At 38.8% G+C, this 24,980-nt stretch overlaps 1 protein-coding gene across 1 annotated transcript in view; it reads left to right on the top strand.

Annotated features, from left to right (window-relative positions):
• Window positions 1–24,980, top strand: part of LOC100469897 (zinc finger protein 345) — a 73,605-nt gene that overhangs the window by 36,526 nt on the left and 12,099 nt on the right. The window lies entirely within an intron of this gene.

Below are 24,980 nucleotides of genomic sequence, written 5' to 3'. Positions count from 1 at the left end.
GGAGAGACCAATTACTACACTAGTGCGGTGATTCAATCAGTGATCAAAAATTTCCGGTGAAGAAAAGCCCAGCACCAGATGCCTTTGCTATTGAATTTTATCAAACATTTAAAGAATTAATGCCAATTCTCAAATTCCTACAAAAAATTGAAGAGGAGGGAACACTCCCAAGCTCATTTCACAAGGTTAGCCTTACCCTGATGCCAAAACCAGACAAGAACACCACAAGAAAAAAATTACAGGCCAATAATCCTGATGAAGATAAATCCAAAAATTCTGAAGAAAAATTAGCATACTGAATTCAACAGGACAGTAAAAGAATCATACACCATGAACAAGTGGGGTTTATCCCTGGGATACAAGGATAGTTCAACATATTCACATCAATAAATGTGATATACCACATTAATAGAATGAAGAATAAAAATCATATGATCATCTCAACAGGTGCAGAAAAGTATTTGACAAAATATAACATCCTTTCGTGATAAAAACACTCAACAAATTTGGCTATAGAAGGAACACTCTGCAAACAGTAAAATCCAAATATGACAAACCCACAGCCACAGTCATACTTGACAGTGAATGGTGGAAAGTTTTCCTTCCAGTTCAGCAATAACACCAGGATGTCTAATCTCACCACTCTGATTCAACATAGTACTGGAATTTCTAGCCAGAGCAATCAAATGAGAAAATAAGTATAAGGCATCCAAATTGGAAGGGAAGAAGTAGAATTGTCTCTGTTTAGATGATATGATCTTATATAGAGAAAATCCTAAGGACTCCACCTTAAAACTGTTAAGAGCTAATAAAAAAATAAAGTTGAAGGATACAAAATCAACATACAGAAATAAGTTGTTTCTATACACTAGCAACAAAATATCTGAAAAAGAAATTTTTAAAAATCTTATTCACAATAGCATCAGAAATTATAAAATATGTACAAAATAAATTTAACCAATGAGGTGAACTATCTGCGTGGTGAAAACTACAAGACTGATTAATGTAATCGAAGAAGACACAAATAAGAGATATCCCATGTTCATGGACCAGAAGAATTATTGTTAAAATGTCCATTCCACACAAAGCCATCTACAGGTTCAATACCATCTCTATCAAAATTCAACTGGCATTTTTCACAGCAATAGAAAAACAATCCTAAAATTTGTATGGAGCCACAAAAGACCATGAATAGCCCAGGTCAGCAGAACAATGCTGAAGTTATCACATTGTCTAATTTCAAACTATACTATAAAGCTATAGTAACTAAGACTCATTGGTACTGGCATAAAAATGGACATGTAGTCCAATGGAACAGAATTGAGAACCCAGAAATAAACAGTCAGCTAATATTTGACAAGGGAACTTAGAATATTCAGTGGAGAAAAGATAATTTCTTCATTAAATGGTGTTGGGAAACTGGTTATTCACACGGAAGAAAAAATGAAATTGGACCCATATCTCAACCACTCAACAAAAATTAACTCAAAATGGATTAAAGTCTTAAATGTAAGAACTAAAACCCTAAGCCTCCTAGAATAAAACATTGGAAAAACCTCTTTGACATTGGTTTTTCAATGATTACTTGGATATGGCACCAAAAGCACAAACAAAAGCAAAAATAAATATTTGGTACTAAATAAGTAAACGTTTCCTGCACACCAAAATAAACAATCAACAGAATGAAAAAGCAACCTATGGAATGGGAAAAAATATTTGCAAATCATATTTCAAAATAAGTTAATATTCAAAATATGTAAACTCATACAACTCAGTAGCCCCCCCCCCAAAAAAAACAAAAAAACGAAAACAGTAGGTCTAAAAAATAGGCAGAATCGAGGAGACACTTTTCCAAAGAATACATAAAATAGGTAACAGGTACATGAAATAATGCTCAACACCACTAATCGTTAGGGAAATGCAAATCAAAATCACAGAGATATTCCCTCACAACTGTTAAAATGGCTATTATCAAGAAGTCCAGAGTTAACAAGTGTTGCTGGGGATGTAGAGAAAACTAAATAACTTGTACACTGTTGGTGGGAATGTAAATTTGTACAGCTACTATGGAAAACAGTATGGAGGTTCCTTAAAAAATTAAAAATAAAACTTCCATATGATCCAGCAATCCCACTTCTGGGTATATCAAAGGAAATAAAAACAGGCATTAATGAGATATCTACATTTCCATATTCTTTTTTTTAATGCTATATTCCTTTTTTAATGCTGTATTTCTTTTCTGTTTCAAGTTTTTATTTAAATCCTAAGTTAACATTTAGTGTAATATTAGTTGCAGAAGTAGAATTTAGTGATTCATCACTTACATGTAACACCCAGTGCTCATCACAAGTGCCTTCCTTAATACCCATCACCCATTTAGCCCATTTCCCTGCTCACCTCCCCTCTAGCAACCCTTGGTTTGTTCTTTATACTTAAGAGTCTATTTTATGGTTTGCCTCTCTCTCTTTTTTCTTTCTCCTGTGTTCATCTGTTTTGTTTCTTAAATTCCACCTATGTACACTTCCTCATTCTTACAGCCTTATTTACAATAGCCAAGATATGGAAACAACCTGAGTCAGTCAATGGATGAATGTATAAAGAAGAAGTGGTATATATACAATAAAGTATCACTCATCCATGAGAAAGAATGAAATCTTGGATCAACTCCAAGGGCATTATGCTGAGTGAAATAAGCCAGAGAAAGAAAAATACTATAGAATATCACTCATATGTGGAATCTGAAATAGGTGAACTCATAGAAACGGTTTAGTGGTTGTTATCACAGAGTTGTAGGGGGCATGGGGAAATGTTGGTCAAAGGGTACAAATTTTCTGTTATAAGATGAATAAGTTCTAGGGATCTAATGTACAGCATGGTGACTAAATACTGTATTATATCCTTGAAAGATGCTAAGTGAGTAGATAGTAAATGTCTCACTACAAAAAAGAAGTGGTAATTATGTTACATTATGGAGGTGTTAGCTAACACTGATGCTAATATTTCACTATATATGTGTATCATATCAATGTGTTGTACCCCTAAACAGTATTATAGTCAATTACATTAATAAAGCTGGAATTAAGTTAAAAATTTAAAAGCTATACAAAGATAAATCACATACATTGAATTAATAGGGAAAATTATATTTTATTTATATGTGTGTGACCTTTATTATGTTGAGGTATTTCTTCACTATATCCCCTTCATTAAGAATTTTTATCATAAATGGATGTTGAATTTTGTCAAATGCTTTTTTTTTGCACCTTTTGGGATGATTATATGATTTTTATCCATTATTTTGCTACTGTGGTGTTTCTCATTAATTTTTGGAAATTAATGTAATCGAGTAAATCCCACTCGATTATGTTTGTGAATTTCCCAGTTTTCTTCTTGTAATTGATTTCTAGTTTCATAACATTGTTGTCAGAAAAGATGCTTGGTGTGATTTCAGTCTTAAATTTATTAAGACTTGTATTGTGGCCTACCATATGATCTAGGGGATGTTTCATGAATACTTGAGAAGAATGTGCACTCTGTTTCTTTTTGATGGAATGTTTTGATGTCTGTCAAGTCCATCTGGTTTATGTTTAAATCTTTAATCCTTTTTCAGTTAATTTTTTGTATATGGTGTAAAACAAAGTTCCAATTTCATTGTTTTGCATGTGGATATCCAATTTTTCCAACACCACTTATTGAAGGGGACTGTCCTTTCCCTATGTTATATTTGTGGTGCCCTTGTCAGAGATTACTTGACCATATATGTGAGGGTTTATTTCTGGGCTATTCTATTCCATTGGTTTATGCACATGTTTTTGTGCCAGTACCATACTGTTTGATTACTGTAACTTTGTAATGTGTTATGAAGTCAGGGAGCTCATTATCTCCTGCTTTGTTGTTCTTGCTCAAAAATGCTTTCACTATTCAGTGTTTTTTTGTGGATCCAAATGAATTTTATAATTGTTTTTTCCTATTTCTGTAAGAAATGCTATTGGTATTTTGATAGAGATTGCACTGGCTGTAATTTCTGTGTATTTATAAATTTTCCCATTTTCTTTCTGTTACTGATACATGATTTTATTCCATTGTAATAGCGAAAGATGCTTGGACTAATTTCCAACCTTCTTAAATTTATTGAGACTTGTTTTATGACTGCATGTGATATATCCTATATAATGTTACATATATGCTTAAGAAGAATGAATAATCTGCTAATGTTGGGTGGAATGCTCTGTGTATGTGTGTTAGATTCATTTAGTCTATTTTGTTGTTCAGTTCTGCATTTTTTTAATTGGCTTTCTGTCTGGATGATCTATCCATTAATGACACTGGGATGTTTAAGCCTTCTATGATTATTGTATTGATATTTTTCCCTAATAGATGTGTCAATATTGGCTTTATATATTTAGATGCTTTGATATTGGGTGCATATACATTTATATTTGTTGTATATTCTTGTTGAATTGTCCCCTTTATCATAATATGACATTCTTTGCCTATTGTGAACATTTATGACTTAGAGTCTATTTTGTTGATACAAGTATAGCTACCCCTGCTCTCTTTTGTTACCACGTGCATGAAATATCTTTCTCCACCTCACACTTTCAGCCAATGTGTGTCCTTAATTCTGAAGTGAGTCTTTTATAGACAGCATTTATTTGGGTTGTTTTTGTTTTTGTTTTGTTTTTTCCAGTCTTTGTTTTTTCAGCCACTCTATGTCTTTTGCTTGAGAAGTAAGTTTAGTCCGTCTACATTTATTATTTTTTATTATTTTGTTATTATCATCATTAAACACTACACCAAAAACTAATGATGTACTATATGCTGGCTAACCGAACATAACATTTAAAGTAATTTTTAATAGGTAAGGACTTATTTTAATTTTGTTAATATTTTGTCTTTTTTTTTAGTTCTCTTGTTCCTCTCTTGTTTTCTTCATTGTAGTTTGATGATTTTTTTGTACTGCTATGTTGTGATTCTTTTTACGTTTTGTTTATCTACTATAAGTTTTTCCTTTGAGGTTACCGTAAGGCTTAAATCAAATAATTTATAGTTATAACAGTATTTTAAGCTGCTAACAACTTCAATTGCATACATAAACTCTGCACTTTATTTCTCCCCACACACACTTTATATAATTTATCTCAGATTTTGCTTTTTTATAATAATATTTTTTTATTATATTATGTTAGTCACCATACAGTACATCCCTGGTTTTTTTATGTAAAGTTCGATGATTCATTAGATTTTGCTCTTTTAATATTGTATTTCCATTAGCAAATTTATGTGGTTATGGTTATTCTTAATAACCATATCTTTTAACTATTTTACTCGTGTTGAAAGATAGATGGCACTATTACAGTATTGCAATATTTTGTCTTTGTCTTTTCCAGTGAGATTTACATTTTCATATGCTTTTAAAAAATAGTTTCAGTGGTAGAATTTAGTGATTGATCAGTTGCATATAATACACAGTGCTCCTTACATCAAGTGCCCTCCTTAATGTCCATCAACCAATTATCCCTTCCCCCCCACACATCCCCTCCCCTCCAGCAAACCTCAGGTTGTTTCCTAGAGTTAGGCATCTCTTATGGTTTGCCTTCCTCTCAATTTTCATCTTATTTTCTTTTTCCTTCCCTTCCCCTACATTCATCTGTTTTCTTTCTTAAATTCCACATATGAGTGAAATCATATGGTATTTGTCTTTCTCTGACTGACTTATTTTGCTTAGCATAATACCCTCTAGTTCCATCCATTTCATTGCAATTGGCAAGATTTCATTCTCTTTGATGGCTGAATAATATTCCATTATATTTTATTTTATTTTTAAATTTTTTTATTATGTTAGTCACCATAGAGTACATCATTAGTTTTTGATGCACTGTTCCATGATTCATTGTTTGCATATAACACCCAGTGCTCCAAGCAATACATGCCCTCCTTAATACCCATCACCAGGCTAGCCCATCCCCCCCTCTGAAACTCTCAGTTTGTTTCCCAGAGTCCACAGTCTCTCATGGCTCATTCTCCCTTCTGTTTTCTCCCCCTTCATTGTTCCCTTCCTTCTCCTACTGATCTCCCTGCTATTCTGTATGTTCCACAAATGAGTGCAACCATATGATAATTGTCTTTCTCTGCTTGACTTATTTCACTTAGCATGATCTCCTCCAGTCCCATCCATGTTACTGCAAATGTTGGGTAATCATTCTTTCTGATGGCTGAGTAATACTCTGTTGTCTATATGGACCACATCTGCTTTATCCATTCATCTGTTGAAGGGCATCTCGGCTCCTTCCAGTTTAGATATTGTGGACAATGCTGCTATGAACATTGGGGTGGATATGGTCCTTCTCTACACTATGTCTGTATCTTTGGGATAAATACCCAGTAGTGCAATTGCTGGGTCATAGGGTAGCTGTATTTTTAACTTTTTGAGGGACCTCCACACCGTTTTCCTAAGTGGCTGTACCAACTTCCATTCCCACCAACAGTGTAAGAGGGTTCCCCTTTCTCCACATCCTCTCCAACAATTGTTGTTTCTTGACTTGTCTATCTTTGCCATTCTAAATGGCGTAAGGTGGTATCTCAGTGTGGTTTTGATTTGAATTTCCCTGATGGCTAATGATTTTGAACATTTTTTCATGTGTCTGTTAGCCATTTGTATGTCTTCATTGGAAAAGTGTCTGTTCCTATCTTCTGCCCATTTTATGATTTCTTTATTTTTTTCTCGTGTATTGAAGATCTTTACAGATCTTGGATACCAGCCTTTTATCCATAGTTTCATTTGCAACTATCTTCCCCCATTCCATGGATTGCTTCTTTGTTTTGTTGACTATTTCCTTTGCTGTGCAGAAGCTTTTTATCTTGATGAAGTCCCAAAAGTTCATTTTATCTTTTGTTTCACTTGCCTTTGGAGACATTTCATGAAAGAAGTTGCTGTGGCTGATGTTGAAGAGGTTGCAGCCTATGTTCTCCTCTAGGACTTTGATGGATTCCTGTTTCACATCGAGGTCTTTCATCCATGTGGACTTTATCTTTGTGTATGGTGTGAGAGAGTGGTCATGTTTCATTCTTCTGTATATAGCTGTCCAATTTTCCAAGCATCATTTATTGAATAGACTGTCTTTTTTCCACTGGATGTTTTTTCCAGCTTCGTCAAAGACTAGTGACCATAGAGCCGAGGGTCCATTTCTGGGTTCTCTATTCTGTTCCATTGGTCTATGTGTCTGTTTTTTTGCCAGTACCATGCTGTCTTGGTGATCACAGCTTTGTAGTATAGCTTGAATTCAGACAAAGTGATGCCCCCAGCTTTGTTTTTCTTTTTCAACATTTCCTTGGTGATTCAGGGTCTTTTCTGGTTCCACACAAATTTAAGGACTATTTGTTCCAGCTCTTTGAAAAATGTCATTGTTATTTTGATTGGGATGGTGTTGAAAGTGTAGATTGCTCTGGGTAGCATAGCCATTTTAACTCTGTTTATTCTTCCAATCCATGAGCATGAAATGTTTTTCCATCTTTCTGTGTCTTCTTCAATGTCTTTCATCAGCGTTCTGTGGTTTCTAGAGTATAGATCCTTTACCTCTCTGGTTAAGTTTATTCTTAGATATCTTATGGCTTTTGGTGTTATTGTAAATGGAATCAATTCCCTAATTTCTATTTCTTCAGTCTCACTTTTCATGTATAGAAATGCAACTGATTTCTGAGCATTGATTTTGTATCCTGCCACATTACTGAATTGTTGTATGAGTTCCAGTAATTTGGAGGTGGAGTCTTTTGGGTTTTCCATACAAAGTATCATGTCATCTGCGAAGAGAGAGAGTTTGACTTCTTCTTTGCCAATTTGAATACCTTTTATTCTTTTTTGTTGTCTATTTGCTATTGCTAGGACTTCTAGTAATATGCTGAGAATAATGGCAAGAGTGGGCATCCTTGTCCTGTTCCTGATCATAAGGGAAAGGCTTCCAGCTTTTCGCCATTGAGAATGATATTTATGTAGGCTTTTCATAGATGGTTTTTATGAAATTGAGGAATGTACCCTCTATCCCTACACTCTGAAGGGTTTTAATCAGGAAAGGATGCTGTATTTTGTCAAATGATTTTTCTGCATCTATTTAGAGGATCATATGGTTCTTGTCTCTTCTCTTATTAATGTAATCTATCACACTGATTGATTCGTGAATGTTGAACCACCCTTGCACACCAGGGATGAATCCCACTGGTCATGTGGATTATCCTTTTAATGTACTGTTGGATCCTATTAGTTAGGATCTTATTGAGAATTTTGGCATCCATATTCATCAGCGATATCGGTCTGTAATTCTCCTTTAGATGGGGTCTTTGCCTGGTTTGGGGATCAAGGTAATACTGGCCTCATAGAATGAGTTTGGTAGTTTTCATTCTGTTTCTCTTTTTTGAAAGAGTTTCAGGTGAATAGGTATTATTTCTTCTTCGAATGTTTGGTAGAATACCCCAGGGAATCCATCAGGCCCTGGACTCTTGTTTTTTGGGAGGTTTTTGATCACTTCTTCAATCTCTTCATGATTAATCAGTCTGTTTAGATAATCAGTTTCTTCCTGTTTCAGTCTTGGTTTCCAGGAAGGCATCCATTTTATCCAGGTTGTTTAATTTATTGGCATATAGCTGTTGATTATGATTTCTAATGATTCTTTCTATTTCCTTGGTGTTGGTCGTGATCTCTACCCTTTCATTCATAATTTTATTAATTTGGGTCCTTTCTCTATTCTTTTGAATAGTTCTGGCCAGTGGTTTATTGATCTTATTTATTCTTGCAAAGAACCAGCTTCTAGTTTTGTTGTTCTGCTCTACTATGCTTCTGCTTTCTGATTCATTGATCTCTGCTCTAATCTTAATCAATTGTCTTTTCATGTGTGGGTTAGGCCTGTTCTTCTGTTCCAGCTTCAGGTTCTTAAGGTGAGAATATAACGACTGCATTTTAGATTTTTCTATTCTTTTGAGTGAGGCTTGGATGGCTATGTATTTTCCCATTAGGACTCCTTTGCATTGTCCCATAGGTTTTGGACCAATGTGTCCAAATAGAACCCTCCTTAATATCTCCTGTAGGGCTGGTTTCATGGTTACGAAATTGGCCAATGGTGATTCTGGAAAGTCTTTATCTCTCCATCAGTTCTGAATGACAGCCTTGCTGGATAAAGGATCCTTGGCTGTATGTTTTTCTCTGAAAGAGCTTTAAAATTGCCCCGCCAACACTTTCTCTCATTCCAGGTCTGTGTAGACAGGTCTGATGTAATTCTGATACCTTTGCCTTGGCACGTGAGAAATTTATTTGCCCCGGCCACTTTCAATACTGTATCCTTGGATCTAATATTTGCGAATTGCACTATGACGTGACGTGGCGTAGGTTTGTCGTGGTTGAGCTTGGGTGGGGTCCTCTCTGCATCTTGGCAATAAATGTTTGTTTCCCTTGCTAGATTAGGGAAGTTTTCAGCTAGAATTTGTTCAAATATCTCTTCTAGACCTCTGTTTTTCTCCACCCCCTCAGGTATGCCGATGATTCTGACATTGGATCATTTCATAGAGTCAGTAATCTCCCGTAATCTACATTCATGGGTGTGGATTTTTTTTTAAGACCAGCTTCTATTTTCGTTTTTTCTTCTACTAACCCATCCTCCCATTCGCTAATGTGTTCCTCTGCCTCGGTGACGCTGGCCGTCAGAGCCTCTACTTTTGACTGCATTTGGCTCATAGAATTTTTAATTTCTGTCAGATATGCTCTCATTTCCGCCCTTAGGGATTCTATATTCTCAGTAACATTTTCGTTAATACTTTTTTCAAGTCTACTCATCATCTTGACCATTGTTGCTCTGAATTCCATTTCTGATAATTTGGATACATCTATATCTATTATTTCTGTGGCAGAGGCCACAGACTCATTATCTTTTCTTTGCTAGTTGGGAATTCTCCTTCTCTTCATTCTGATGAGGAGAGATTGTGGGGTTGTCCAGAGCCCAAATTATTGACTGGGACCAAGGCCGTGTGCCCTTCTTTTATAGAGATTTTAGGGATGTGGGCTTCTTTTTTAAAGATTTTATTTATTTATTTGAGAGAGAGAGACAGATAGTCATCAAGAAAGGGAACCCAAGCATGGGAGTGGGAGAAGAAGAAGCAGGTTCTCCACGGAGAAGCCCGGTGTGGGACTCCTTTCCGGAACGCCGTGATCACGCCCTAATCCGAAGACGTGCTTAATGACTGTGCCACCCAGGCACCCTGGGTTGTGGGCTTCTTGATTTTTCAGCCTGCCTTCTGGGGGCGGGGCCTGCCGTGCCAATACTCAGGAAACCCTGTTTGGGTAGAGTCTCTGTGTCCCCTGCTAGGGGGGATGGGGATGGGCACCCTGTGAGCCAGTATTTCCAGGCTTTTGTTCTCTGGCGGTTTTCCCTGGTGTTCTGCTGTGCCTCTTCTGAGAGTCAGAGCAGCAGCGGCCGAAATTCAGCCTCTGTCACAGAACAGAGGGATTGCGGCCTCTTCTCCACTGATGTTCTGGCCACTTTAACTCTTTCTGCTGGTGTTGCTCAACCCTGCAGCATCCCGGGCTGTGCGCCCTACACCCGGCATCCCAGCCCTCACTTCCAGGGCCAGCGTGTCTCTGTCCTTTGCGTTTCTAACCCTGCCAGCCGCCCTGCGCGCACTCCCGGAGCTCCCGGTCTCAGTCTGAATCCAGTGAGCATGCCGGAGTTCCGGAGCTCTGTGAGATGCTTGGTGGCGCGCACTCCCGGCTCACGGTCTCAGTCTGCTGTCTTGAGGGTGCAGGTCCGCAGTCCGCCTGCTCCCCTGTGCAGGTGGCCTGCCAGCCGCCAGCTGTCAGCCGCCCCACGCGTGCTCCCAGAGCTCCCGGTCTCAGTCTGTTGTCTCGTGGGAGCCGTCCGCGAGTCCGCCTGCTCCCCCATGCAGATGGTCCACCAGCTGCCAGCCGCCCCACGTGTGCTCCCGGAGCTCCTGGTCTCAATCTGGATCCAGTGAGCACACCGCAGTTCCGGAGCTTTGTGAGATGCTTGGTGGCATGCGCTCCCGGGTCACGGTCTCAGTCTGCTGTCTCAAGGGTGTGGGTCCGTGGTCCACCCGCTCCCCCATGCAGGTGGCTACCGCTTCCTGGCGCCCGGACACGGCAGCTCCCTCCCCCTTCCGTTTATCTTCCAATATCTGTGTGCGGTTTCATGACTCTCCGCTTCATACCGCAATACTCAGCGCCGGAGATGTTCATTTGTAGAGATCCAGATGTATCTTCCTGTGTCTCAGGCTGATTCCATGGATGTTCCTGCTGGTCCGGTACCTCTCCAGCTCAATTCAGGGGACCAGCTGAAAAAGGGGTCCCGTACTCCTCTGCCATCTTAACTCCTCCCAATCGAGTTCCTCTACTATTAACGTATCATTATCTATATGTCTCTTTTTTGTGATTAAGTGTTGGCTTGTATAGCTGGGTGCTCCTCTGTTGGGGGCATAGATATTTGTAATTGTTAGATCCTCTTGTTGGATACACCCTTTATGAATAATATAGTGTACTGTATGGTGACTAAATAACAAAATAAAAAATTTTTTAAAAAGAATAATATAGTGTCCTTCTGTATCTCTAACTACATCTTTAGCATAAAATCTAATCTGTCTGATATGAGAATTGCTACCCCAGCTTTCTTTTGAGGTCCATTGGCATGAAAAATGGTTCTTCATCCCTTCAGTTTCAGTCTGGATGTATCTTTAGGTGCAAAATGAGTCTCTTATAGACAGCATATGGATGGGTCATGTCTTTTTATCCAATCTGCAACCCTGTGGCATTTTATGGGAGTATTTAGGCCATTCACATTGAGAGTGATTATTGGGAGATATGATTTTAATGTTGCCATGTTCTCTGTGAAGTCTTTGTTTCTATAGATTGTAAATTTCTGTTCTGTGTCACTCTTGGGGTCTTTTTACTTTTATAGACCCCCCCTTAATATTTCTTGTAGGGCTGGCTTGGTGATCACATATTCTTTCAGTTTCTGCCAGTCTTGGAGGGTCCTTATCTCTCCATCAATTCTGAATGACAGCCTTGCTGGATAAAGGATCCTTGGTTGTATGTTCTTCTTGCTTAGTGCTCTGAATATGTCTTGCCAGCTTTTTCTGGCTTGCCAGGTATCTGTAGACAGGTATGACGTTATTCTGATGTTCTTCCTTCTGTACATGAGGAATCTCTTCCCCCTCGCCGCTTTCAAGATTGTTTCCTTCTATCTAAGATTTGCAAATTTTACTATTATGCATCGTGATGTCGGTCTGTTCTCATTGATCTTGGAAGGGGTCCTCTCTGCCTCTTGGCCATGAATGCTTGTTTCCTTCACCAGATTTGGGAAGTTCTCAGCTACAATTTGTTCACATATCTCTTCTAGACCTCTGTCTTTCTCCACCCCCTCGGGGATGCCGATGATTCTGACATTGGAATGTTTCATTGAGTCAGTAATCTCCTGTAGTCTTTTCCTTGAAAGTGGGGTTTAAAAGCCATGTTTTTCCCTTTCTTTCTTTTCTATCATCTCATCCTCTAACTCACTAATTCATTCTTCTGCCTCATTTACCCTGGCCATCAGAGCATCCAGTTGAGACTGCTTTTGATTCATAGCATTCTTAATTTCCACCAGATTTGTTCTCATTTCAGCCCTTAGAGATTCTATATTTTCATTAATTTTTTTTCAAGCCTACACATCATCTTGACAATTGTTACTCTGAAATCTATTCCTGACAATTTGGTTATATCCATATTCATTAGTTCTGTGGCAGAGGCTGCAGTCTCTGTTTCTTTCCTTTGTTGGACGTTCCTCCTCTGTCATTCCAATGAGGTGTGGTTGCAGGAATGAACAGAGCCCAAATTATTGACCAGGATTCAGGCGGTGTGCACTTGTTTTATAGGGACCTTAGGGATGTGGGCTTCTTGTTTTTTCAGCCTGCCTTCTGGGGGAGGGGCTTGCTGTGCTAATACTCAGGCAACCCTGTTTGGGTAGAGTTGCCCTGTCCCCTGTGAGTGGGGAATGGGCACAGTGATAACTGGTTTTTCCAGGCTTTTGTTCTCTGGTGGCTTTCCCTGGTGGCTTTCTGTGACTCTTCTGAGAGTCAGAGCAGCAGTGACAGTATCCAAACCTCTGTCTCAGAGAGAGATCACAGTCTGCTCTTCACTGCGCTCTCCAGGCCACTCTAACACCATTTCTTTTGGTGCTGCTAAAAACCCACAGCGTCCCGGGTTATGCGCCCCTCAGCCATTCTCCCAGTCCTCACTCCCAGGGCTAGCTCCCCTCTGCCCTTTGTGCTTCTAACACCGCTAGCCACCCAGTTCCTGGGTGCACTCCCAAGCTCCCAGTTTCAGTCTGGTTTCCTGGGGGCTACCGTTCCACTCATCCAGCCTGCTCCCCAGTGTAGGAGGCTTCCGCTTCCCAGCGCCAGAGTGTGGCAGCTCCATCCCCCTTCCATTTATATTCCAATATCTGTGTGCAGATTCTCAGCTCTCTGCTTCATACCTCAATACCCAGTGCCGGAGATGTTCGTTTGTAGGGATCCAGATGTATCTTCCTACATCTCAAGCTGATTTCATGGGTGTTTAGAATGATCTGGTAGATATCCAGCTCGATTCATGGGACTGATTGAAATAGGGTCCCCTACTCCTCTACCATCTTTTTTTCCCTCTGTAATATTCCATTATATATATACACCACATATTCTTTATCCATTCATTTGTTGATGGACAACTGGGCTCTTTCCATAGTTTGGCTATTGTGGACATTGCTACTATAAACATTGGGGTGCCCGTGCCCCTTCGAATCATGTTTGTATTTTGTTGCATTTTAATATCATTTCTTTGAAACTGTAAAACTTCCTTTAGCATTTCTTGTAAGACAGGTCTTGCGGTGACAAAATTTGTGTTGTTATTTCTTGGCACATGGCTTCTTCATAGATTCACACCCACCTATTGGTACTGGTGTGTGTGTATGTGGGTGGGTGGGTGTGGGTGTTTAAGACTATTTTTTAGAGCAGTCTTAGGTTCACAGCAAAATTGAGAAGAAGGTACATATGTTTCTCATATACTCTCCAGCCATACATGCATAGCCGCCCCCATTATCAACATCCCTTACCAGAGTAGAACATTTGTTACAATTAGTGAACCTACACTGACATATCACTATCACCCCAAATCCACAGTTTATGTGAGGGCTAGCTCTTGGTGTTGTACATTCTGTGGTTTAGGACAAATATATAATGACATGCATCCATTGTTATAGCATCCTATGGGGTATTTTCACTGCCCTAAAGGTCTGTGCTCTGCCTATTCATCTCTCTCCCATTCCCACAACTCCTGGTAATCACTGATATTTTTACTGCCTCTATAGTTTTGCCTTTTCTAGAATGTCATATAAGTGGTAGTCTTTGCATATTGGCTAAGTCTTTCACTTAGTAATATGCACTTACAGTTCCTACATGTCCATTCCTGTCTTGATAGTTCCTTCCTTTTGAGTACTGAATAATATTGTCTCAATGTACTATAATTTATTTGCCCATTCATTTACTGAAGGACATCTTGGTTGTTTCCAAGTTTGCGCAATTGTGAATAAAGCTGCTATAAACATCCATTTGCAGGTTTTTGTGTGGACATAAATTTTCAACTCCTTTGGGTAAATACCCAGGAGCCCAATTTCTTGATCATATGTTATAAGTATGTTTAGTTTTATAAGAAACCACCAAAGTGTTGAACCATTTTGCATTTTCATTAGTAATGAATGAAAGTTCCTGTCACTTTTTATCCTCACCAGCATTCAGTGACATTGTTTCCTCATTGATTTTCTGTTTGGATAATCTGTCCATTGATGTAAGTGCGATGTTAAAGTTCTTTACTATTATTGTATTACCATCAATTTCTCTCTTTATGGTCATTAATATTTGCTTTATATATGTAGGTGCTTCAGTGTTGGGTGCATATTTAGAATTATTATATCCTCTTGTTGGATTGATTCCTTTATCATAGCATAATGCCCTTCTTTGTCTCTTGTTACAGTTTTTTAAGTCTATTTTGTTTAATATAAGTATTGCCACACTGTTGTTTTTTCCCCCCACTTCCATTGAAGTGCAACAGATTTGTCAATATTAATTTTCTATCCTGGGACTTTACTGAATTCATTTATCAGTTCTACCAGTTTTTTGGTGGAGTCTTTAGGGTTTTCTATATATAGTGTTATACCATCTGCTAAGAGTGAATGTTTTATTTCTTCCTCAACAATTGGATGCTTTTATTTCTTTTTGTTGTCTGATTGCTGTGGCTGGGACTTCCAGCACTATCTTGAATAAAAGCGACAAGAGTGGACATCCTGATCTTAAAGGAAAAACTCAATTTTCCGCATTGAGGATGATGTTAGCTGTGTTTTTCATATATGGCCTTTATTATATTGAGGTATGTTCCCTCTAACCATACTTTGTGAGGGTTTTTTTTTTATCATAAATGGATGTTGTACTTTGTCAAATGCTTTTTCTGCATCTAATGAAATGATCATATAGTATTTATCCTTTCTCTTATTGATGTGATGTATCAAATTGATTGGTTTGTGAATATTGAACCACCCTTGCATCCCAGGACTAAATCCCACTTGATCATGGTAAATGATTTTTTAATGTATTGTTGGATCAAATTTGCTAGTATTTGTTGAGGATTTTTGCATCTATGTTCATCAGGGATATTGGCCTGTAGTTCTCTTTTTGAGTTGTATCTTTATCTGGTTTTGGTATCAGGGTAATGCTGGCCTCATACAATGAATTTGGAAGCTTTCCTTCCTCTTCTATTATTTGGAGTAGTTTGAGAAGAATAGGTGTTAACTCTTCTTTAAATGTTGGATAGAATTCACCTGTGAGGCCGTCTGGGCCTAGACTTCTGTTTTTTGGGAGATTTTTGATTACTGATTCAATTTCTTTGCTGGTAATCAGTCCATTCAGATTTCCTATTATTCCTGAATCAGTTTTGGAAGTTTCCCCCCTTTCCCTTCCCCCTTTCCTTTCCTTTCCTCCCTCCCTCCCTTCCTTCCTTCTTGGAGGCTATATGTTTCTAAGAATTTATCCATTTCTACTAGGTTGCCCAATTTGTTGGTATGTAATTTTTCATAATATTCTCTTACAGTCCATTGTATTTGTGGTGTTGGTTGTTATTTCTCCTCTTTCATTTCTGATTGTTTAAGTTCCCTCTCTCTCTCTCTCTCTCTCTCTCTCTCTCTGTCCTCTCTCTCTCTCTTCACCCAGCCCTCCCTCCCTCCCTCCCTTTGATGAGTCTGGCTTAAGTTTTATCAATTTTGTTGATCTTTTCAAAGAACCGGCTCCTGGTTTTATTGATTTGTTGTACTGGTTTTTTAGTTTCTATTTCATTTATTTCTGCTCTAATCTTTATTATTTCCTTCCTTCTATTGGTTTTAGGTTTTGTTTGTTCTTTTTCTACCTCCTTTAGGTGGAAGGTTAGGTTTTTTATTTGAGATTATTCTTGCTTCTTAAGGTAGGCCTGTATTTTTCCTGCATCCCAAAGCTTTTGGACTGTGTTTTTCATTTTAATTTGTTTCCATGTATTCTTTATTTCTTCTTTGATTTCCTGGTTGACCCATTCATTCTTTAGTAGCATGTTGTTTAGCCTCCATGTATTTGTGGTCCTTCCAAATTTTTTCTTGTGGTTTACTTCAAGTTTCATAGCATTGTGGTCAGAAAATATGCATGTTATGATCTCAAGCTTTTTGTACTTGTTGTGGCCTGATTTGTGACCTAGTATGTGATCTAATCTGGAGAAGTCCCCGTGCACTTGAAAAAAAAATATGTATTCTGCTGCTTTAGGTTGAAATGTTCTGAATATATTTGTTAAGTCTATCTGGTCCAGTGTGTCATTCAAAGCCATTGTTTCCTTGTTGATTTTCTACTTAGATGATCTGTCCATTGCTGAGAGTGGAGTGTTAAAGTCTCCTACTATTATTGTATTATTATCAGTGAGTTCCTGTATGTTTGTTATAAATTATTTTATATATTTGGGGGCTCCCATGTTGGTGCATAAATATTTGCAATTGTTAGTTCTTCTTGTTGAATTTTCCCCTTTATTATGATATAGTGGCCTTCTTCATCTCTTGTTACAGTCTTTGTTTTAAAGTCTTGTTTGTGGGGCTCCTGAGTGTCTCAGTCAGTTAAGCATCTACCTTTGCTCAGGTCATGATCCCTGGGTCCTGGGGTCAAGCCCCACATTAGGCTCCCTGCTCAGTGGGCAGTCTGCTCCTCCCTCTCCTTCTGCCCCTAACCCTGCTCATGCTCTCTCTCTCCAATAAATAAATAAAATCTTTTAAAAAATAAATAATGTCCTGTTTAATATAAATATTGTTACTCTGGTTTTCTTTGGACAGCCGTTTTCATGATAAATGGTTCTCCATCCCCTCACTTTCAATCTGCACATGTCTTTAGGTCTAAAATGAGCCCCTTGGGGGCACCTGGGTGGTTCAGTCGGTTAAGTATCTGAATTTGGCTCAGGACTCTATCTCTTTTGATTGGAGCATTTTAGTCCATTTACATTCAGAGTAATTATTGATAGATATGTATTTAGTGCCATTTTATTACTTGTTCTGTCATTGTTTCTGGAGATTTTCTCTGTTCCTTTCTTGTTTTTGTCACTTTGGGTCTTTCCTTTCCACTCAAAGAATCCCTGTTAACATTTCTTCCAGGATCGATTTTTGTTTGGCTGGGGAACTCTTTCTATTCCAAATGATAGCCTTGCTGGATACAGTATTCTTGGGTGAAGTTTTTTCCCATTCAGCATGTTGAATATATCATGCCATTCGCTTCAGCTTGCTAAGTTTCTGTTGAGAGATCTGCAGCTAGCCTTATAGGTCTTTCCTTATGAATTAGGGACTTCTTTTGTCTTGCAGCTTTTAGGATTTTTTCTTTATCACTATATTTTGCAGATTTAATTACAACATGTCTTGGTGTTGGCTTGCTTTTATTGATTTTGATGTTAGCTCTCTGTGCCTTTTGAATCTAGATGTCTGTTTCTTTCCCCAGATTAGGGAAGTTTTCAGCTTTTTTTCTTCAAATAAATTTTCTGCCCCCTTTTCTCTTTCTCCTTCTTCTGGGACTCCTATAATACAAATGTGATTACATTTGATGGACTTGCTGAGTTCCCTAAGCCTATTCTATAATTCTTCCTTCTCTTTCATTCAGCTTCATTACTTTCCATTACTTAGTTTTCTATATCACAAATTCATTCCTCTGCTTCTCTCAGCCTGCTGTTCATTACATCAAGCATGTTTCTAATCTCATTTATAGCACTCTTCATCTGTGATAATTCCTTTTTAACTCTTTATCTTTGTGGTAAGGGTCTTATTGATGTCTTCTATTCATTTCTCATACCTAGTAGTATTCTTATGATTGTTGCTTTAAATTCTCCATCAAGCATATTATTTATATCTGTTTCATTTACATCTCTTGCCCTGGTCCTATCTTGTTCTTTCATTTGGGATAAATTCCTCCATCTTTGCTTTTTGTCTAGATCTCTGCCTTCTTGTCTGTGTTAGAAAGCCAGTTATGTTACCTGCTCCTGAAAGTAATAACTTTCTGAAAGAGGTCATATAGTGCCTAGGGCCTGGTGCTTCAGGGACGTCTCTGGTGTGTGCTGAGTATGCTCTGCTGTTGTGTTTTGGCTGCTCTATCCTTCAGGCCAGTGGTCTTCAGAGGCTGTCCTTGCCTACTATCACCAGTGTTTGGTCCCTGGCCTCAATGTAATGAGTTTTAATTAGGTGTGCTCTGATGTGCTTGTGAAATCAGACCTGACACTACCTCCACCAGAGCTGATGTCCTGCAGAATTCTCTGGTTGGGAGACATGGTGTGGTCAGCGATCTGTGCTGGCCTTCTTGGGGAGGGTCCTGCTGCACTAGAACTCAAGCAGGCATGGCTGAGAAGTTCAGTCCCTCCAGAGCACAGGGTTGAGGGGCTAGGACTTGGTGTTTTCAAGTTAGGCAGCCAGTGGTGAAGCTGCGGTGCTTCCCATGGTTGGCTCTATGTTTATGCTGAGGGGCAGGGGAGGGAAATGGTACTGGCCATTTTTTTTACAGAGAGGTGTCTCTGTGAATGCTTTGTCTTATTGATGCACTCTGAGAAGGGTGAATAATCTCCCCACTCTGTACCCCAGGTGTTCTTCAAATCACTGTTTCCAGCTGTCTGTCCCAGGGTTGTTTGTCTGCCTTCTCTCCAGGAGCAGTATGGTGCCCTCCAGGCTCTATCCCAGCCAAGCCTGCTGACTTTTTGAACTCCAGGTTTTAAGCCTCAGTGATTGCAGGAACTCCTGAAGTTCAGCCTGTCTTGTTTTCCAAGCCAGTGGAAACTTAGTGAAACTTTCTCCCTGTGCATTCCCTTGTGTGCTCCTCTCTCTCACCTTTCTCCATGATCATGGCTCCTCCCCTCTGCAGCACCAGTGATCTGTTTCTCCCATGAAGCATGTCTCCACACTTCCTACCTTCTTCAATGTGGCTTCTTTTCTCCCTTTAGTTGTGGAGTTTGTTCTGTCAGTCTTCAGGTTGATTTCTGGGCTATTTAGGATGATTTGATAGTTATCTACTTGTGCTCATGAGACAAGGTGAGCCTAGGATGCTCCTATTGTGCCACTATCTTCCTCTATCTGTGATTATTTTGAGAGTTTTATCACAAATGAGTGTCAAATTTTGTTGAAAATTTTTCTGCATCTATCGATATGATCATGTGATTTTTATTTTTTTCGTCTGTTCATGTGATGAATCACATTAATTTATTTTCAAAGTTTGAACCAGGCTTTGTACCTGAGATAAATCCCATTTTGTCATGGTGAATAATTCTTTTTATATATTCTTAGATTCAATTGCTATTATTTTGTGAGGATTTTTACATCTATGTTCATGAGAGATACTGCTCTGCAGTTTTCTTTTTTTATAATGTCTGGTTTTGGTGTTAGGGTAATATTGGCCTCAGAATGATTTAAGAAGTAATCCTTCTGCTTTTAGCTTCTGAAAGACATTAGAGAGAATGGAAACAATTTCTTCCTCAATTGTTTGATAGAATTCACCAGTGAATCCATTTGGGCCTGGTGCTTTCTGTTTTTGAAGGTTATGAATTATTGACTCAATTTCATTTTTACATTTATACCTATTCAGATTGTCTACTTCATCTTGTATGAGTTTTGGCATATTACATCTTTCAAAGAATTATTCCATTTCATCTAGTTATCAAATCTGTGGTCATAGTTGTTCACAGTATTTTTTATTATCTTTTAATATTTATGCAATATGTATTGCTGTCCCCTCTGTCATTTCACATATTAATAATTCATGCCTTCTGTATTTTTCTTAGTTACTCTAGGTAGAAGCTTCTTTATTTTATTGATCTTTAGAAAAATATCTTTTGGTTTTGTTGATTTTCTATACTGATTCCCTGTTTTCAATTTCATTGAGTTCTGCTTTCTTATTATTTATTTTTTTCTACTTCCTTTGGATTTAATTTGTTATTTTTCTAGTTTCTTAAGGTGAAACTTCACTTTTTGGTTTCAGATCTTTCTTTTCTAATATACACATTAATTGCTATAAATTTCTATCTGAGCACTGCTTTTGCTGTATCCCATAAATTTTGGTAGTCTGTTTTCATTTTCATATAGTTAAAATATTTTTAAAACTCCTTTGAAAGTTCTTCTTTGACCCATCTATTAGAAGTTTGTTGTTTAATCCCCATATAATTTGGGATTTTCTAGTTACCTTTCTGTTAATCAATTTCTAGTCTAATACCATTGTTATTTGAGAGTAGACATTGTATGATTTCTATTCTTTTTTTTATGTTATGTTAGATTTCTATTCTTTTAAGTGTTAGGGTATATTTTATGGCCCAGAATGTAGTCTGTCTTGGTGAATGTTCCATGTGATCTTGAAAAGAAGGTGATATTTTTTAATAATGCAAGCCCAGGTGTCCCCTGTGGAAAAGATTGGCAAATATGACTTTTTGCCTATCCTACAAGTGACAAACTATGATATATTTGTAGCAAATTATAACTTGCTACTAATCTCAATAAGAGAAAAACACTAACCTTATTAAGAATTGGCCATAATATAAAAAAATAATTCATACTACAGGAACTGCAGTAAGAACTAGGCAGAAGTAATCAACCTTATAATATTATAAAGATAATTATCAATATCATTTGAAATATAAATGAGAACTTCCATTTTTACTTCTCATATTGGCAAAGATATTGAAATCAGGTATTAACTATACCAGCCATAGTGTGGAGAAGAATATTCTCACACCCTCCTGGTGGGCAGGGTGAATTGGTAGGTACTGCCTCCATAGAGGTCAGTTGGAAATTTCTTTCCAACTTTAAAATTCGTGTATTGTCAGCCAGCAATTCCAGTTCTAGAACTTTATCTTACTGATCTCAAACACACACAAGGATATTATTCATGGAAACATTGTTTGTATAATAGCAAAAACTTAGAAGCAATGTCAATTTTCACTAATGGCAAAATGCAATTTTCACAGGGTAGAGTGTTATTAGCTGGGGAGTGTCTCATAGACTTCCATCTGCCTAGTGAGCCCATGTGGACAGATTTTTCTTTATGTCTCCTTACCACCTGTTGTCTTAGATTTTACATTTTGTATTTATACTGGAATCTTCTCTTGCCACTATGCTAAAGTTTTTTTTTTTTCTCTTTCTTGATCCCGTGTGAAACTCTTTGCTCTTTTACACCCTGGTGTTGCTATAACACATCTTTTCTACCTTAGAGTAAAGGTCCACAGAAAAGTCTGAAAGAAGGTATTTCTGTCCTGAAGCAAGTCAGTAAAGACTGGAGGAAGAGTCTGCTTCTCCAAATGTGGACACAAAATATAAAACTTGAAGGAGCATGAAAGAGCAAGGGAGCATTACACTACCAAAGGAACATGATAATTTTACAGTAATTGACTCCAACAAATGAAGATATGCAATTTAATCAATAAAGAATTCAAAATCATTGTTTTAGGAAGCTCAGTGAGAAGAAAATACAGAAAAATAATTCAATGAAATCAGAAAAACAATACACGAACAAAAAAAGTTTAACAAGGAGATAGAAATCATAAAAAAGAAAAACAAAATATGGAGTTGAAGAATACAATGAATGAAATGAAAAATGCAATAAGATGCATCAATAGCAGACTTAACCCAGGAGAAGAATGAATCTGTGAAGTCATAAACAAGTCATTTGACATTATCCAGTCAGATAGAAACAAAGGGGAAAAAAAGAATGAAAAAGTGAAGAAAATGTAAGATACAAAACCATAAAACTATTAGAAAAAAACACAGGGAATAGCTTTTTGACATTCATATGGGCAATGATTTTTTTGGATATGACACCAAGAGCACAGGCAACAAAAGCAAAAATAGATAGGATTATATCAAATTAAAAAGCTTCCACATAGCAATGGAAACAGTCAACAAAATGAAAAAGAAAAATATTTGCATAGGAGGAGTCCAAGATGGCGGAGGAGCAGGAGGCTTAAATTTTGTCTGGTCCCAGGAATGCAGATAGATAGCTCTCAGACCATTCTGAACACCTACAAACTCAACTGGAGAATGAAGAAAAGAAAAGCAGCAACTCTAAGAACAGAATAGCCACCACTTTCTGCAAGGAACCCAGTTTAAAACAGGAGTTGAGCTCCAGCTCGGCATTCCAAGATGGCGGAGGAGCAGGAGACCTAAAGTTCGTCTGGTCCCAGGAATTCAGCGAGAGAGCTACCAAACCATTCCGAATACCTATGAATGCAACTAGAGAATGAAGAAAAGAGTAGCAGAAACTCTATGAACAGAAAGGCAACCACTTTCTGCAAGGAGGAGAAAAGATGGAGGAGGAGTAGGCGACCCTTTCTCAGCTGGTCCGAGTCGAGCTGGATATCTACCAGACCATTCTGAACACCCACAGAATCAGCCTGAGACGCAGGAAGATACCTCTGGATCTCTACAAATGAACATCTCCAGTGCTGAGTATTGAGGTATGAAGTGGGGAGCTGTGAATCTGAACACAGATATAGGAAGATAAATGGAAGGGGGAGGGAGCTTCTGCACTCAGGCGCCGGGAAGCAATAGCCCCGTGTGCTGGGGAGCAGGCTGGACTCTCAGACCAGCACCCGCAAGAGAGCGGACTGAGACAGTGAGGGTGGGAATGCCCATGTCCAAACTGAAAACAGGAGCTCCCGACCACACACTTGAACTAGAGTGAAACTGAGAGCTCAGGAGGGCAAGTGCGACCAGACTGCAAACTGGCGCTCCAGAGCACAGGCGACCCATACTGAAATGGGGAGCTCAGGAGCTCGGGAGCCCGCGTGGGAACCGGGGGCAGCGGGCAGTGTTAGAACACAAAAGACAGAGACTTACTGGCCCTGGAAGTGAGGGCTGGCACACAGGCTGTGGGGAGCACATCCCGGGTCGCTGCAGGGTTTTTAGCAGCACCAATTGAAACAGAGTAAAAGTGCCCAGAACATCAGTGGAGAACGGGCCGCAATCCCTCTGTTCTGTGACAGAGGGTGAATCTCGGCCGCTACTGCTCTGGCTCTCAGAGGAAGCACAGCAGCCCACCAGGGAAAGCTGCCAGAGAACAAAAGCCTGGAAATACTGGCTCACAGGGTGCCCATCCCCATTCCCCCTCGCAGGGGACACGGAGACTCTACCCAAACAGGGTTTCCTGAGTATCGGCGTGGCAGGCCCCTCCCCCAGAAGGCAGGCTGAAAAATCAAGAAGCCCACAAAACAGGGTGCCTGAGTGGCACAGTCATTAAGCACCTGTCTTCGGATTAGGGCGTGATCACAGCGTTCCAGAAAGGAGTCCCTCATCAGGCTTCTCCTCTGGGAGCCTGCTTCTTCCTCTCCCACTCCCATGCTTGGGTTCCCTTTCTTGATGACTATCTGTCTCTCTCTCTCAAATAAATAAAATCTTTAAAGAAGAAGCCCACATCCCTAAGATCTCTATAAAACAAGGGTGCACGGCCTGGGTCCCAGTCAATAATTTGTGCTCTGGACAATTCCTCAATCACTCATCATCAGAATGAAGAGAAGGAGAAGACCCAACTAGCAAAGAAAAGATAATGAGTCTGTGGCCTCTGCCACAGAAATAATGGATATGGATGTATCCAAATTATCAGAAATGGAATTCAGAGAAACAATGGTCAAGATGATGAGTAGACATGAAAAAAGTATTAACGAAAATGTTACTGAGAATATAGAATCCCTAAGAGCAGAAATGAGAGCATACCTAACAGAAATTAAAAATTCTATAAGCCAAATGCAGTCAAAAGTAGAGGCTCTGACGGCCAGGGTCACCGAGGCAGAGGAACGCATTAGCGAATGGGAGGATGGGTTAGTAGAAGAAAAAATGAAAATAGAAGCTGGTCTTAAAAAAATCCACACCCACGAATGTAGATTACGGGAGATTACTGACTCTATGAAACGATCCAATGTCAGAATCATTGGCATCCCTGAGGGGGTGGAGAAAAACAGAGGTCTAGATGAGATATTTGAACAAATTGTAGCTGAAAACTGCCCTAATCTAACAAAGGAAACAAACATTCATGTCCAAGATGCAGAGAGGACCCCACCCAAGCTCAACCACGACAAACCTACGCCACATCACGTCATAGTGCAATTCGCAAATATTAGATCCAAGGATACAGTATTGAAAGCAGCCAGGGCAAAGAAATTTCTCATGTACCAAGGCAAAGGTATCAGAATTATGTCAGACCTGTCTACAGAGACCTGGAATGAGAGAAAGGGTCGGGGGGGCACTTTTAAAGCACTTTCAGAGAAAAACATGCAGCCAAGGATCCTTTATCCAGCAAGGCTGTCATTCAGAATTGATGGAGGAGGAATCGGATTAAGATGGTGGAGGAGTAGGGGACCCCTTTTTCAGCCGGTCCCCTGAGTTAAGCTGGATAGGTACCAGACCAGCAGGAAT

This window comes from Ailuropoda melanoleuca, chromosome 12, assembly GCF_002007445.2.
Source record: "Ailuropoda melanoleuca isolate Jingjing chromosome 12, ASM200744v2, whole genome shotgun sequence".
Taxonomy (NCBI): Eukaryota; Metazoa; Chordata; class Mammalia; order Carnivora; family Ursidae; genus Ailuropoda; species Ailuropoda melanoleuca.
Note: the sequence above shows the minus strand (reverse complement) of the source record. Positions and strands in the feature narration are given on the sequence as shown.